This window comes from Dermacentor variabilis, chromosome 4 (assembly GCF_050947875.1).
Source record: "Dermacentor variabilis isolate Ectoservices chromosome 4, ASM5094787v1, whole genome shotgun sequence".
Taxonomy (NCBI): Eukaryota; Metazoa; Arthropoda; class Arachnida; order Ixodida; family Ixodidae; genus Dermacentor; species Dermacentor variabilis.
The window spans coordinates 191,777,386-191,794,900 of NC_134571.1; the positions used below are offsets into that span (position 1 = coordinate 191,777,386).

At 47.3% G+C, this 17,515-nt stretch overlaps 1 long non-coding RNA gene across 1 annotated transcript in view; it reads left to right on the top strand.

Moving 5' to 3' along the window:
- Nucleotides 1–17,515, top strand: part of LOC142578116 (uncharacterized) — a 117,710-nt gene that overhangs the window by 3,638 nt on the left and 96,557 nt on the right. The window contains exon 2 of the long non-coding RNA XR_012827174.1: nucleotides 7,504–7,634. This is a non-coding gene — a long non-coding RNA (uncharacterized LOC142578116). The remainder of the gene's footprint in view (nucleotides 1–7,503; nucleotides 7,635–17,515) is intronic.

Here is a 17,515-nt window from a genome sequence, read left to right on the forward strand (position 1 = left end):
GTAGACTGTCGCTGGATTATGCATATACCTTCTCGGGATGTGATGGCTCTACAACTCGGTTTCATTGTCTGCACTGTGGCGACGTAGCGCACAGCAAATAATTACCGGCACATCATTGTAACCGCTTACAAGGCGTCATGCACCATGGTGGATGACGATGCTGACGACTGCGTAGCGTTCAAGAACGACAACGTATCACAGCTGTCGTTTGAGATAGCTGTCTGTCATTGGTGATGTATCGTAGCCCCAGTATCGCAAACACGGCCAGTGTCGAGAACCGCTCGCTTTTCTGGGCCTAGTGCGATGGCATTTCTTCATTATCAGCACTGCGCACTAAACAGTTACAACACCTTCATCCATTCGAAATCTCATTTCATAAGTGCGCGCAAGAGCCCTTACCTGTCAAGATGTGATTGCTGCGGTATCGTTGCGATATTCATCTGCGGTCGCTGTTAGCTCCAGCAAAGGCAATCCGCAAGCACCTTCGAGCGCACAACACACAGAAATAATGTGTACTTACATGCTCACAGAGGCACTTTCACTGGGCAAGCGATGAGAAGCGATGAATTCTGTCGGTGGGCAGCGCGCTCTTATTAGCAATGCATCGCTGAGGCTTCCCGCACACATATAAACTGATACATTTTCACTCTGTTGCGTCACTACGAACCCTAGAACACCAACCGCATAGCCATTTTGCATCGATAGCCGTTGCTCCCGTTTATATAGAAAAAGTGCCATTTTTAGTTGATGATGATGATGATGATCATCATCATCAGACTGTTTTATGTCCATTGCAGCACGAAGGCCTCTCCTTGCGATCTAACTAGCGCCCCCGAATATCATAATTTCATCGCTCCACCTGGTCCTTTGACGTCCTCGACTGTATTTCCCATCCCTTGGTATCCATTCTGTAACTCCAGTGGTCCAGCAATTATCTAACCGGCGCCTTACATGACCTGCCCAGCTCCATTTTTTTTCTCTTGATGTCGATTAGAATATCGTCTATACCCGTTTGCGCTGTGATCCAAACCGCTCTCTTTCTGTCTCTTAACGTTATGCCTGGCAATCTCTGTTCCATCACTCTTTGCGCGGTCCTTAACTTGTTCTCAAGCTTCATTGTCAGCCTCCAAGTCTGTGTCCCATATGTCAGCACTGGTAAAATGCACTGATTGTGCACCTTCCTTTTAAATGATAATAGTAAGCTTCCAGCCAGGAGCTGGCAATGTCTGCCGCAAGCGATCCAGCCCATTTTTATTCTTCTGTGAATTTCCTTCTCATGATCAGGGTTCCCTGTGATTAGTGGACCTAGGTAAGCGTACTCCTTCACATACTCTAGAGGCCGACTGGCGATCGTGAACTCTCATTCCTTTGCCCGGCTATTTATCATTATCTTTGTCTTCTGTATATTAATCTTTAACCCCACTCCTACACTCTCTCTGTTAAGGTCCTTAACCTTTTGTTGTAACTCGTCTGCATTGTTGCTGAATAGAACAATGTCATCGGCAAACGGAAGGTTGCGGAGATATTCGCCATCAATCTTTACTCCGAAGCCTTCCCAGTTTATTAGCTTGAATACTTCGTCCAAGCACGCAGTGAACAGCATTGGAGAGATTGTGCCTCCCTGTCTGACCCCTTTCTTCATAGGTATCTTCCTGCTTTTCTTGTGTAGAATTAAGGCAGCTGTAGAACCTCCGTAGATATTTTCGAAGGTACTTACGTAAGCGTTCTGTACTCCTTGATTACATAATGCCCCTGTGACTGTTGGCATCTCTACTGAATCAAATACGTTTTCAAAGTCTATGAAAGCCATATAGAGAGGCTTATTACACTGTGCGGATTTCTCGATAACCTGATCACAGATGTGACCCATTGTAGAGTATCCGTTCCTGAAGGCAGCCTGTAGCCTTGGTCGACTAAAGTCCAGTATTGTTCTTATTCTATTGGAGATCATTTCGGCAAATATTTTATATAATACTGGGAGTAAGGTAACGGGCCAGTAATTTTTCAATTCTCTAACGTCTCCCTTTTTGTGTATCAGTATAATGTTTGCATTCTTCCAGTTTTCTGGGGCCCTTGCAGTCGATAGACACTTCGTATAAAGAGCCGCCAGTTTTCCAAGCATTATGTCTCCTCCATCTTTGAATAACTCGACTGTTATTCCATCTTCTCCTGCCGCTCTTCCTCGTTTCCTAGCTAATTGAGGTATCCTGGCCCCTCCAGGCACTGTACAGGTCAGTATAGAATTCATCCGCTGCTTTTACTATATCTTCCAGATTGCTGATGATATTACCTTGCTTACGTTTTGAGTGCATACATCTTGGTTTCTCCTATGCCATGTCTCTGGACGCAGCCTGAAATCAGGGAGACAATTTTTGCGGGACCTTCAGTCTTTCTCACTTTTAATTTTGAATATCACTTATTTTCGTCTTGTTGATCAATTTTTGACAGTTCCGCAAATTCTGCGCGGAACTCGCGAACTCCGCGAGTTCCGCGCAAGAGTGTTGTCCTCAATGTCTCTGTGCCCAGGTTCCCAACATACTATGACGTGCTGATTAGATAAATATGCTGCGCACAGGAGCAAATATAGCTTATTGATTACAGGATTGTTGGGTTTCTCGAGTGACATTAGAGATTTTGCAACACTAAGAAAGTCTGTGAGTATAATACCGTTTTGCAATTATGTTTCTTTGATGTTCAACAGCTGTCAGTACAGGATATGCCTCAGCAGTGAATATGCTTGTTTCCGGGTGCAGGACGTTATATGTTATGAAAATGATGTGCCAAAGGCTGCATACGAAACGCCGGCATTCGACTTTGAGGCTTCTGTGTAAAATTCTTGGGAAGAGTACTTTGACTGAAGTTCAAGAAAGTGCATTTCAATCTTTACGTAGGGAGCATTCTTGGTTATTTCAACAAATGAAGTATCACGCTCAACAGCTTGACAGGAGCCATTAGAGGATTTTCAAAGAGTGGAACATCCATTTCTTGACTAAGTTTCCGTACACGAAGTGAGAAATGTTCTCTAAGTGCCGGTCGATTACTAAATAAAGTTGCAGATGTCATGTTGTTTCCACTTACGTAAGAGAGATGTTCGCGGTTTCCATTTACCTTCAGAAAGTACTTAAAACTTCAGTGCGACCTCTGAAGATAAAGCGCCCACTCATTATCTTCAATGTAGAGACTCTCTACAGGACTTCTACTTAAAGCACCAGTCGCAACGCGGATACCTTCGTGATGGACAGGATCTAGCATCTTCAATGCGCTTGGAGTAGGCGGGTGATTAATTATGGCCCCGTCATCTAAGCGTGTTCGAATGAGGCTCTTGTACAGGTTCATGGTGCAGTTTTTATCACTACCCCACCTTGTAAACGAGAAGAAATGGGGTTAACCGAGGGACGCTATTTTTATCAGTCCTATCATAAGAAGCCAACAAACACTGACACCAAGGACAACATAGGAGAAATTATTTGTGCTTAATAAATGAAATAAAGAAACGACAAACTAATGGAAACGAAAGTGGCTGAAAACACAACTTGCCGCAGGTGGGGAACGATCTCGATGCGAAAGTCGTGGGATCCTTCCCTCTTGCGGCCAGCTGTTTTTTCATCCACTTTCATTTCCATGAAATTGTCGTTCCTTTACTTCATTTATTCAGGACAAGTAATTTCTCCTATGTTGTCCTTGGTGTCAGTGTTTGTTGGCTTCTTATGATACCCCAGGTTGTGTGTCACAGAAATTTAAGAATGTTCATGGTTTTTAGGCATTTGTTTCTAAGGTACTTCAGGTGTGAAACAAAAGTTAATTTTGTGTCAAAAATTATGCCTAAAAATGTGTGTTCTGTGCTCACAGGTATGTGCTTCCCCTAAAGTGCTACATCAGGATTCGCTATGAGGCCTCTCTTTTGTATCCAAAAAAAGACAGGTGCTTTTGCTGGCATTGAGCTTAAAGCCATTTTCATCGGCCCACTGAGACACCTTCTTAAGACAAAGCTGTACTTGGCACTCACAGATAGCGAGATTACGTGCCTTAAATCCAATCTGAACGTCATAAACGTATACCGAATAAAATATACTACGCGGCCAGCGCTGCTTCGCCATCACTGAAAGATGGCCCATTGATAAGCGTACGGAATTGATTTTTATGATAAAAAGTGCACAGCTAAACACGCCACCCTGCGGTATTACAGTTTCCTTTATAAATAGGCTCGAGAGAACATTACCGATTCTTACACGGAATGTGCAATTTGATAAATATCTGTCGATTACATTAAGCATTCTTCCGCGGATGCCCATTTCCAATAGGTCACGTAGAATTCCATCCTGCCAGGTGCTATCGCAAGTAAGGCTTTTCCATGTCTAAGAACACGGAAAGAAAGAAGTGTTTGTGCATGAAAGCGTCGCGAATATATGCTTCAATGCGAATGAGGAGGTCTGTCGTCGATCGGCCTTCCCATAACCACACTGATATCGGTCAAGGAGGTTGTTTGATTCAACGAAGTGTAAAAGCCTGAGATTGGTCATTGTTTCAAAGAGTTTACATCAACAACTTCGGGGTGCTCTAGGCCGATAGCTTGCACAGAGGACGGGTATTTTCCCTATTTCGAGACAGTGAATACAATGGCCTCTTCCTATGAAAATGGAATGTCTCCTGTTTCCCAGATAATGTTGAAAATATACAACGGAGCGAGCAGCGTGTCAGGATGAAGGTCTTTTACCGTTATGTATATTACTCTGTTATATCCTGGTGCCTACTTCGAGCAGCCATCCAAAAATTTACGGAGTACTTCCTTGACATCATCGAGGTTATGCACATGTCCCCTGACATTCTATTGTAATATTTGTGCCTCCATAGTAAGAAGTGTGTGTATGCTGTGTGTTTAGAGAGCAAAGTGGAATTAGATTACAGGGTCTTCCCGGGCCTCGTAATGCGGAGTTTTCTTGCCGCAGTCCTCAGACTTGCGGTGGTTCTTTGACGTCCGCTCTCGCAAGCGGCGTGTTTCTTGTTATAGCATGATCTGAACAGATGAAGCCTTGGTTCCTACCAAGCCTAAGAGGTCAATGGGCCATCTTTCACTGATGGCGAAGCAGCGCTGGCTGCTGTCGACAAGGGGGCTGATGGCACAGCCGCGGTCACATTCTTTGTGGGCAGGGCAGATGCCAGAGTCTGCTGCGGCGTTGCCCCTTTACGAACCACACCAACATACCCTGCGGTATGAATGAATGAAACACGTTTCTGTGCTTCTTGAAGTATGTTTTCTTTAACTTGCAGCGTGATAATATCCTCTTCTTTTTTCCACGTCGGACATGATCGGGAATATGTGGCATGAACACCGTCGCAGTTCACACAGTGGAGCGTGCCAGTGCAGTTGTCGGAAGCGTGCTCTTGTTCACCCCATTTTGCGCTAGTTAGACGGCCTCGGCGGCATTGTGAGCCATGGCGAAATCTTTGACATTTGAAACGTCTACCTGGATTTGGAATGTATGGCCTTACTAGTGTTGTTTTATATCATCTATAGATAGATTCTCGCTGTACACTTGTAGCAAGAAGGTGAGGATCAGATGTTTTGTAGGAATTTCTTCGTTGTCGCGCTTGATCTTAATTTTTTCTACGTTGACAACATCCTGTTCCTTCCATCCTTCGGGCAGTTCTCTTAGAACTTCTCAGATTCAAAAGATTCAGTTCGCTGAGATTCAGAAGATGCGCATCTGATATTACACCTCTGGATATGTTCACAGAGCGATGTGGGGGTCCTGCCAATTTTACATGACCAAAAGCCAGAATATTTGGAATCTTCATGTTGGAGCTGGTAACGTACTTCAAGCAGTAGGTCGCCGCTAGCCATTTTATTGATTTTGTATACGGGACCTAGCACGTCGGTAAGAACTTTCGCAACGGTGAATGGTGAAACGGTTCTGACTGCGTTTTCGGGGTACATACTATGTATGACGTGGGTGCGCGGGAAGGATTCCTTGCGTTGGGCAAAAAAGTTGAAAAGTTACTTCGGTGCACCCTTGTTTCGAAGGAGGGCGATCAGGAAGCCGGGGAAAGGTGCTTAAAGCCATCAATACCCTATTATATTTCGACAGCTATGCCAGCGACCCACCACTGAGCCCAACAAGGGGATGCTGCGAGACCCGGAGTTAATGCAGATCCCAGATGTACATAGCTACTATAACCTAATAGATCCAAGGTTGGATGAACTACACCAGGTTAACTCTTGCTGCCTGGAAAACTGGAAGTAAATGAAGTGAGGAGAAGCCAGGAGACGTGGAAAGTGAGAAAGACGAAGGTTTGATGGAAAGAAAGCAGGAAAAGGCAACTACCGATTTCCCCCGGGTGGGTTAGTCCGCGGGTGCCGTCTACGTGAAGCCGAGGCCAAAGGGGCGTGTTGCCTCCACCAAGGGACCGTAAATGTCCAAACTTCCGCCATCCGCTCAACCCCTAGGATTTCCTTTTACCCGGACACGGCTAAGCCGCGCACGGTTATACGCCGGAGGATCCAGCCCTCGTGTGGACACGTGGTGTTGCAACACACCAAACGCCTGATGACGCAGACACCCATGCGAGGGCTGGATAACACTATTTATCTTTGTATCCCGAATAAAATTAGGTGTAACTATAAATATGACGGTTACGGAAGCCCACAACAGAGGTCGACGATTGTTCCGACACTAAAATGTTACATTTCGAAGGAGGGGAAATTCCAAACTTCAGAAAACGATCCACTAACATAACTACCAATTACGGTCCGCTTCCAGTGAAATATTAGTACATTTCTGCAGGTCTGTAGTAAGCCTCGTTATGAACATACCTGCAGTATTATGGAGCCCGACACAGCCCTTGACGGCACTAAGAAGAAATACGGAGACTAGCAGCCGGATTCATTGACAACAGCTCGGGCGTTGAGACGTGCCGTCAATTGTGCTCTACAGCTTCTTATCCTAAGTTCTTTGATTTATTTTATCTCGCGAGAAATTGCAGTCATCAGCACAATCAGTGTAATAAACCTGTTTTTCGACGCATATGTATGCACAAATACCCTTTTTCTGTGAAATAAGCCAGCCTGTAATCATCTCTCCAGTAATTGAGCAATGGTGTTACAATTTTGACTTTTATATGTCGAACTTGAAGCGTGGAAGAAGGCCGTACATGCATGTATTCAACCAAATTATCCCGTATGGCAAACTACCCGGCCAAAAAATGTATGTGCTGCTTTGTTGTCGCCCTTTGCTATAGCCCTGGGAGTGACAGTGACATTCCGGCTTGTACATCTGTGTCCCTCTTTCTTAGACACATTGCAATTTGTATAACTACGAAAAAAAACATTGATAACTGCTGCTGATTTGGCAGCGCATATCGTTAGTGAAAATTATTAATTACTAATCTTCTTGAATGCGTTTTATCAGTACTTGCACACGTTTTCTGCTCTTTAAATAATACCTTCTTTCGGATTTAAGAAACCTCATAATAAACTTTCATATTACTCTTATTTGACTTCTGCAGCTGCTGAACACCACATCAACTATAAGCATTTACGAAATGACAGAACCTAGGCCCTGTTATGATTATCGTAAAATATACCTCAACACCACATATTACAACTTCAGCTTGACTACGACACCTGGTTGCACACCGTGAGTAGCAGAAACAATTATACATCTGTTGTATTTAGGAAACATAGAAGAACGATGCAATCGATGCATGTACATCATCTTTCTTTCTTTATTGTCCCCAAGTGACTTCCTTCTTTTTCTTCCCTATACATTTCCTCGGCTGATAAAGAAATAAAGCTGTCGCTTGCGTAGCGCGTAGTCCCTCAGTTTTAAGGGATTTTTCTTAACTCGAACGCGCCTCCGTGGTGATAAGCCGGTCTGTTTTTCCTGCAGGGAAGACGGTTTTCTACGTGATTCACTGTTGTGTGCTTGTGTTGTTATCTCTTGACGTGACTTAGATGGACAGTCAGACGTCTGCTCAGCCGAACGCAACGCGCTAGCTTCAACAGACGGGTCAGGCGGCTGTAGAGCCCACTCTAAGAAACCAGTGCGATTGGTTGTGAACTTCTTCACAACTTCTGGGTGTATTGCTTGAAACCTGGAAGCGTTCCGCACTCAACCGTCTTCCAAAAGAAAGGACGCTGATCCTCGTTGCCCGATAATCCTCTAGGGGCCCAAAAGTGTGCAGAAATCTTGCCGTTAACTGTAGGCTGTCCTACCCGGACGCAGTCGCCGACGGCAAATTGTCTCGCTTGAGCGCCGCGACGTCCATCTGTGTTTTAGAAGTATGGACTGCTGAACGTGTTGGTAATCCATACTTGAGGGGGAATGGCGCAAACGAACAGGGACGAGATATATTCTGCGCTCGTCCGAGTTTTCTGCCTCGTCCCTGTTCGTCTGCTCCATTCCCACTTAATTCTGTGTGTAAAGCTTTGAAGAAGCTTGTTTTTGTCTGACACGCTGACGAAGCATTTCCATTGTCTAGCTGATGCAATAAAGCATCCTTGCACTCCTATTTTCAACTTGGAGCAGTCGAAACGTTGTACTGAGGTAGCCTTCAATGGGCAAGCACTTGCGAAAAGAGGGCGATAGAGTTCTTCTGCTAGAATAGTACAGACGATCCCATATCAACTAGAAACGAGATAGCCTGACTTTCCTCGCAGACGGATACGTAAATGCTGTGTTTTTGCGTTTCTTGACAACATAAATTCTGTGTTTGCTGCCCTGTAAGCTGAAGTCATTGTTGTCGTCTTGTGGAACTTTCTATGAATGACCAAGACGACTTGCACATAAAATCTAGATGCCCAATCTTTCCGCAGCGCCGACATCTCCACTTGCGCGCCTTAAATGTATGGCTATTTGCAAGAAGGCCAGTCACTCAACAGCGATCGCGTGATCGTAGGTTCATGGCACCTTGTATTGGAAGCCCGCACGCTTTGTCTTTGCGCTTATCACACCGTACATGGTTATCTGTCTGTTGTGATCACTGAGAAAAACTCTGCTTTTTTAACGTGATGAACTGACGAATCATCGCAAAATTCCTTAGCCGGACTCATGGCTTGTTTTTATTGATTTGCGTTCGTCAGGGCTCGTGAGAGAGTCAGTGAGGAGATTTCGGGAAGTAACTGCCCACGTAAATAATGTTTTGTCGTTTTCGAGACAACCTTATCAGGTATGGCTTCCACAATTACAGTAGGCAATGAGGGTTTGTAAAGCAGCGATCTATTCTTCCGCTGTCTCACCTGCAGGTTCAGTTCGCTGACCGAACCGCTGTCGAGCCACGATGACGTTCATTGAACCTTCGAAATGGTCAGAAAGCAAGGAGATTGCAGAATTATGGGCATCCTTCGTCGACACGGTGTCCCCTGCACTCGAAGGGCCGGCGGCAGAGTCCCACGACAGATCCGCTGATTACAGTGTAGAGAAAATCCTCTGGCCCTCGATGGCACGACAGGTGAGCAGAATCGCTCGGCGCCGTTCGCCGGAAAACTCGGAAGCCACCATATACGCTTCCAAGGCCTGCAACCACTTGTGCCATGGTACAGCCGGATGACCAGGTGAAGGCAAGAAAGGCGGTCGCGGCTGTAATCCCGGAACACTCATTGTGGCGATCTAGCAGGAGAAATCACCCGGACACTTGCCCTGGGTTGAACCATCGTCGCTAATGTGTTGTATTTAGGAGAAGATTGAACAATGCAATCGATGCATTTTCATCGTCTTCCTTTCTTTATTGTCCTCACGCCAGTTCCTTTTTCTTCTCCGATATACGACAGCATCATTCACGTGTGAAATAACTGACAAGTGCAGAGAGAGCTTCCAAGCACATTTTTTTTTCAATGTGCGGATGCACAGGTAAAATTCAGAACAGTAGTCATTCATACCTGCTCAGCATAACAGACACCGACTTTCACAACATGAAATGGAACATCTTTTGTCTCGTGCCATATTCATGCATTTTCGACTCTCACGAAAGCAGCGACTTCCGACAAAACAAACCCCAAGTATCGCAAGTGAGCAGAGGGGCCTTGTGATTGCTTCGGTGTAGTGCAAGGGGTTCGGTCATCTCGATGTCACACATGGCGTTTGGAAATGTCAAATCTACTCACGTACGTATTATATTAGTGGGTACGTTCACCTGAGTGCAACCCCGAAGCGAGAAGCGTTCAAAGTTGAATGTGATCAGCCACTGTCCTTGCTTTGTTGGCAGTTAAACACGTGTTGATCGAATATCGGAAACATCAACGGTCAATTTTCTCCAAGTGAGCAGAGCAGCCTTGTGATCGGTGTGGTATACTGCAACCGGTTCGGTCATCTCGATGTCACACATCATCATCGTCATCATCATCACCATCAGCTTGTTTTATGTCCAATGGAGGACCAAGGCCTCTCTCTGCGATCTCGAGTTAGTCCTGTCTTAGGGGTAACCGATTTCAACAAGCGCCCGTGAATTTCCTCATTTCATCGCTCCCCCTAGTCTTCTGCTGTCCTCGACTGCTGTCCTCGACTGCATTTCCCTTCTCTTGGTAACCATTCTGTAACCCTAATTGTCCAACGGTTGTCTAACCTGCGCATTATACGACCCGACCAGCTCCATTCTTTATCGTAATGTCAATTAGAATATCGGCTATACCCGTTTGCTCTCCGATCCAAACCGCTCTCTTTCTGTCTCTTAACGCTATGACTAGCACTCTGCGTTACATCGCTCTTTGCGCGATCCTTGATACGTTTTCAAGCTTCTTTGTCCGTCCCCAAGTCTCTGCCGCATATGTCAGCAATGGTAAAATGCACTGATGGTACACCTTCCTTTTCAACCATAATGGCAAGCTTCCAGTCAGGAGCTGACACTGTCTGCCGTATGCGATCCAACTCATCTTTATTTTATGAATTTCCTTCTCATTATGTGGGTTTCCTGGGCCTAATTGACCTAAGTAAACGTACTCCTTCACCGACTCTAGAGGCTGACTGGGGATCATGAATTCTTGTTCTCTTGCCCGGCTATTCATCATTATCGTTGTCTTCTGCATACTAATCTTCAATCCCACTCTTACGCTCTCTCTATTAAGGACCTCTATCATTTGTTGCAACTAGTCTGCAGTGTTGCTGAATAGAACAATGTCATAGGCAAATTGAAGGTTGCTGAGATATTGGTCGTCGATCCTTACTCCTAAGTATCACCAGCTTAAAACTTGAATACTTCTTCCAAGCACGCAGTGAAGCACGCAGCATCGGAGAGGTTGTGTCTCCTTGTCTGATCCCTTTCTTGACAGGTATCTTCCTACTTTTCTTGTGTAGAATTAGGGTGGCTGTGGAATCTCTGTAGATATTGTCACAGTCGCTAATGTGTGAAGAAGGGGACTATGATGGTGGCCTGAGAGACGACGAGGAAGAGGGTAGTTTTTTATCGCTGCTCTATGCTTGTTGGCCCAGCCATTAAAAGCCACCTGTAAATAGACGCACGCTTCTTCCTTTCCGTAACATCATTGGTGGAGGTGCGGGGTAATCACTTGCGCAAGACGGAGCTCCGCAGCGGACGTAACCTGGCCACCATGTCATCCGAAGGAGAGAGTTCAACCACGGCCCCGTCGTCGCCACCGACGGTCATCCTGGCCCAGCCTCGTGACCCTGGCATGTTTTCCGGGATCGACAACGTACCCGTCGATGACTGGTTGCAGAATTACGAACGGGTCAGCGCACACAACAGGTAGGACAATGCGCTTATGCTGGCCACTATAATATTCTACCTCAAGAAAACGGCACGGGTCTGGTTCGAAACACACGAAGAAGAGATTACGAGTTGGGACCAGTGCAAGCAGAAGCTTAGAGATTTGTTCGGCAAGCCCGTCGGCCGCCAACGTGCTGCGAAGAAGGACCTTGGGACCCGTGTACAGACGTCCACTGAATCTTACGTGGCGTATATCCAGGACGTCCTCGCTCTTTGCCGCAAAGTAGATAACAGTATGGCATAGACAGACAAGGTCAGCCACGTCTTGAAAGGCATCGCGGACGACGCGTTTAACCTGCCTGTTTATAAGAACGTAACAACGGTCAATGAGATCATTAACGAATGTCGCCGCTTTGAAGACGCGAAGAGTCGCCGCATAGTTCAACAGTTTACGCGGCTACCCAATACCGCAGCTTCATCGACGTGCGAAGACATTTGTCCACGGCGTGAGCCCACCTCCTCCAAGAACGTCGTACGTATCGTTCGGCGAGAAATCGAAGCAGCGTCTCCTGCCACGCCTGTGACGCAGTGTTTTGACGATTCCAGGCCGCTTGTGTCACTCATTCAGTCGGTCATTCGCCAAGAACTTGCGAATGTAGGTCTTCCGTCCATCTGCTCCGCCAGCCGTCCTGACTTTGCTTCGTCTGCTGCCTCTGCCCCTGTTCGCCGGAGCCAATACGGTCCATATCCGGGCTATCGCAACCCGGCCGAATGGCGCACCCATGATGATAGACCAATCTGCTTTTACTGTGGACGTGTGGGCCACATCTTTCGCCACTGTCGAAGCACCTGGCCAGCCCACTTTCGACCAAGCTTTCCCGCCTACCGCCGCTCCCCACTGAATCCCCGCCCGCCATCCCTCTCCACCGAGGTTGAAGACGCCCCTGACAACGCTCGAGCCACCGTGACCAGCCGATCGCCATCACCCCATCGTCGCCGCTCCCGTTCGCCCCAGCTGCGTCGCTCTCCATCCCCAGCTTACCGTTGCCGCTCTCCGACGGGAAACTAACTGGGGCAGCTCCTGGAGGTGACGCTGCTCTAGAACACCGGCCTGAAATTCCTCTGCTGACCCTGCCTACTAATCGGAACCTTCTGGACGTGGACGTGGATGGTTTGCCCGTTACAGTACTCATCGACACTGGAGCCCAAATTTCCATTATGAGTGCGCAGCTTCGAACGCGCTTGAAGAAAGTACTGACTCCTGCTCCGACTCGACTGCTCCAAGTCGCCGACGGTGGAGCTCCGGTTGTACTTGGAATTTGTACTGCTCGTGTCAGTGTCGCCGATCGCCACACGTCCGTTTTGTTTAGTGTGCTCAAACGTTGCCCTCACAATGTGATCCTCGGACTCTACTTTCTGGCCGCCCATTCTGCTCTGATTGACTGTTCCGCCGGCGTTGTACAACTTGACCTACCCCTACCTGTTCCCGTTGACCTTCCTGCTCAAGCTCCAACTCAGCTTTGTTCCGCGGATTTTATACGCCTGCCATCTCTTGCAGCCACCTGCATCCCTGTCTTAGCCTGCCCACCTGTACCTGACGGAGACTACGTCCTTACTTCCGCGACTTCAGTCCTGCTTTCTCACAATGTCTCCTTCCCACACACTATCGTTTCTGTTGCGTACAATCAGACATGTCTTCCCATCCTAAATTTCGGACAGTGCCCACAAGTAGTTCCTCGAGGCATGTCTCTTGCCACGTTGTCACCGACGCTCGAGTGCCACATTTCCGCTCTATCTGTTGCGCCGTCTTCGACCAATACTCATTCTCCGCCGTCTACATCAGCCCCGACTGACGACTTTACAAAGATGATTGCACCGGACCTCTCGACCCAACAAGCCGCACAGCTTCGTTGCCTCCTCGAGTCCTACTCCGACATTTTCGACCTGAACGATTGCCCTTTGTGTCAAACTACGGTCGTGAAGCATCGTATAAATACCGGCGATGCAGCACCTGTTCGCCGACGCCCATACCGGGTGTCGCCTTCTGAGCGACACGTTATCCAGAGCGAGGTTGACAAGATGCTTGCCAAAGGGATTATTGAACACTCTTCCAGCCCGTGGGCGTCCCCTGTTGTTCTCGTCAAAAAGAAGGATAACAGCTGGCGATTCTGCGTTGACTATCGTCATCTAAACACGATCACCAAGAAAGATATATATCCACTTCCCCGCATTGACGATGCTCTGGATTGTCTCCACGGTGCCACTTATTTTTCATCTATAGACCTTCGCTCTGTATATTGGCAAATTGCCGTGGATGAAATGGACCGTGAAAAGACCGTATTCGTCACACCAGACGGCGTATATCAGTTCCGGGTAATGCCTTTTGGCTTGTGCAATGCCCCGGCGACCATTGAACGGATGATGGACATGCCCTTGCGTGGTTTCAAATGGTCCATCTGTTTGTGCTACTTGGATGACGTAATCGTATTCTCTTCAACTTTTGCGACTCATCTTGAAAGAGTTTCATCTGTTCTTTCTGTTTTTCGCACCGCTGCCTTGCAACTCAACTCGTCCAAGTGCCACTTCGGTCACCGCCAAAAAAACATATTCGGACACCTCGTCGATTCGTCAGGCATTCGCCCCGACCCCGCTAAAGTTCATGCTGTGCAGAATTTCCCCCGTACCAACTTGTGCCAAAGATGTTCGCAGCTTTATTGGCCTTTGCTCGTACTTCCGCAGGTTTGTGGAAAATTTCGCCCATGTTGCCCGTCCCCTGACTGACCTCCTGAAGAAAGACGTTCCTTTCTGTTGGGGCTCTGAACAAGCGTCTGCTTTCTCGCAGCTCATCACGCTGCTCACCACACCTCCTGTTCTCGCCCATTTTGACGCCTCCGCTCCGACAGAAATCCCGTCGATGTACCGGACGGCTTAGCGGATGTCGCACCGATCTGCGTTGTTTCGCTCTCTGCCTTGCAAGACATTGACGCTGAACAACGACGCGATGAGTCGTTACGCCCCATTATCGAACGCCTCCTCTCTGATCTGTCTGACCCATCCCTTCACGTGTTCGTACTACAAAATGGCATCCTGTATCGCCGCAACATGCACCCCGATGGGCCCGAGCTCCTAACCGTCATTCCGTCTCATCTGCGACAGACTGTACTGCAGCAACTGCACGACGTTCCCACCGCTGGACACCTTGGCTTTACGCTGACCTATGACCGAATTCGGCGACGGTTTTTCTGGCCCCGTCTCAACCGCTCTGTTCGGCGCTATGCTGCCGTATGTGAGTCGTGTCAACGCCGGAAAAGACCAGCTGTGCCTCCTGCCGGACTGCTGCAGCCTTTGGATATACCGGCCGACCCTTTCTTTCGCGTTGGCGTTGATCTTCTCGGACCATTCCCTATATCGAATGACGGAAATAGGTGGATTGCCGTCGCTACGGACTATACAACTCGCTATGCCATTACTAGAGCCCTACCGACCAGCTGCGCTACAGACGTCGCTGATTTCTTGCTTCACGACGTTATCTTGCACCACGGTGCACCTCGTCAACTTCTCACCGATCGCGGCAGATACTTTCTTTCCAAAGTCATAGACGACATACTTCGATCATGTGCTACTAAACACAAACTTACTACCGCTTACCATCCTCAAACTAACGGTCTTACCGAACGCCTGAACCGCACATTAACTGACATGCTAGCAATGTATGTTTCCTCCGATCATCGCGACTGGGACATTGCTCTACCATTTGTCACGTTCGCCTACAATTCCTCGCGCCACGACACAGCAGGCTATTCCCCCTTCTATCTCCTCTTCGGCCGTGAGCCAACTTTGCCTTTCGAGACACTCCTCTCTACCACGCTCGACTCGCCGACAGAGTATACTCGAAATGTCATAACCACAGCGACCCAAGCCCGCCAGATTGCCCGCATTCGCCTTTCTGCTTCACAGACACGCCAGAAGTGCCGTTACGACCAGCACCATCACGATGTGCATTACGAACCAGGTGCTCTTGTGCTAGTCTGGTATCCAATTCGGCGTGTTGGTCTTTCGGAGAAATTCCTCTCGCGATACTATGGCCCTTACTGCATCCTTCGCCAGGTGACCCCTGTCACATATGAAGTGTCTCCGCTGGATGCCACGGTGCCTTCACCTCTCTCTGACATCATCCACGTCAGCCGTCTCAAACCTTACCTTTCTCGGACAGATGAGCCGCACCAATAAGGTGCTTTTTCCGACGGGGGTGATGTCACAGTGGGTAATGTGTGAAGAAGAGGACTATGATGGTGCCCTGAGAGACGACGAGGAAGAGGGTAGTTTTTTATCGCTGCTCTATGCTTGTTGGCCCAGCCATTAAAAGCCATCTGTAAATAGACGCACGCTTCTTCCTTTCCGTAACAATATTTTCCAAATTAATGACATAAGTGCCCTGTACTCATTTGTAATAAAACTATACTTAGCAGCCTCCCAACACAGACTCCATTTTGTTCTATCGCACTTTTTTATTCTCTTTTCTCCCCTAACCCTTGTCGTGTTTCAACTTCTTCTATTTGCCGGTCGTCATAGGATTCCTTCATTCCCAACAGGATTTTTGCATCCCTTCTGGGATACTTGAACATATTCCGAATAGAAGCGGATTCCATGGTCTCATTCTGGCTAATATACCATATAGTCTTTAGGTGTCCTTGTTGACTTCCCGTCCTGATCACACGAGATGGTCCGCTATAGGCCGCGTTCTGGCTTGGCCCTCTTTTTACCAGTACGAAGTCGTCGACGTCGAGTGTTGGTAACGTGATATTTTGCCTCTTGTCGAAATTTATCGTGATTCTTTGACGATACCTTGATCTACTATCTTCAGTTCTTCCTGGTTTTGTGAGCTTTATGCTCTTGTCAATGCTGAGGCTCATATCCGCAGGCAGATAAGGCGGTCCCCCAGTTGCAGCGAATAGAGAAGGGCATCCCAGGGCAGTTGCATACGAGTGGTTGTGGTGGGCTACTACCCCTTCCAGACAACATTTACAACCACCTGGGAATGCTAGATACATGCTCATGTATTGTATGATGTCCCTGATAGCCCTTTCAGCAAGCCCATTAGCTGCGAGATGATAGGACGCAGTGAACCCTAACTTGATGTTACGCTTTTCAGCCCATTACTGTAGCCGACGATTTCGGAGCGAATTACTTTCACATTGTCAAACATTTTTTGTGTTCAAAACGGAAATTGTGCTGTTAGCATCCTCTTTACCAGGTTTTGCTGCAATCATTCTGGTACACTCATCAATGCACCATAGGAAGGCTTGTGTCTTCTTAACTCCTTCAACCTTTTTTCGCAGTTCCGCGAAGCGTAGATGAATAACCTCAAATGACGTGTTACACTATTGTGGTATAACCATTTTTTGCGTCGGTTGTTTACATTTTACTTTGCTAAGCTGGCATTTATTACATGATAACACAGTCTTTTGTTTCTTGCTTCATACGAGGCCATACGACCCTTTTTGTCACTTTCATTTAGGTTCTCCAAAAGCCATCTTGCCCTCCTCATTCGGGGCTATCATGAAACAGTTCCAATATTTTTGGAACCAGGAAAGTAGGAAGGGCAACTCCTCCATTTTAGTACGTTTCAAAACCTCGATTCCTTTCCATATCCTTGCAACATTTTCCTCTTCATGATTGTCTGGAAGCATAATGGCTAATCACGACATTACATCCGCGTCCTTCATAGAAGCTCCAGGGCGATGAGCTACTTCAAAATCGAATTGCTGCCGTTCACACACCCAACGGGTCATCTTTCCTATCAATTCGGCTATCTTAAGTATGCACGTTAGTGCTTCATGGTCTGTGTATAGCTTGAACT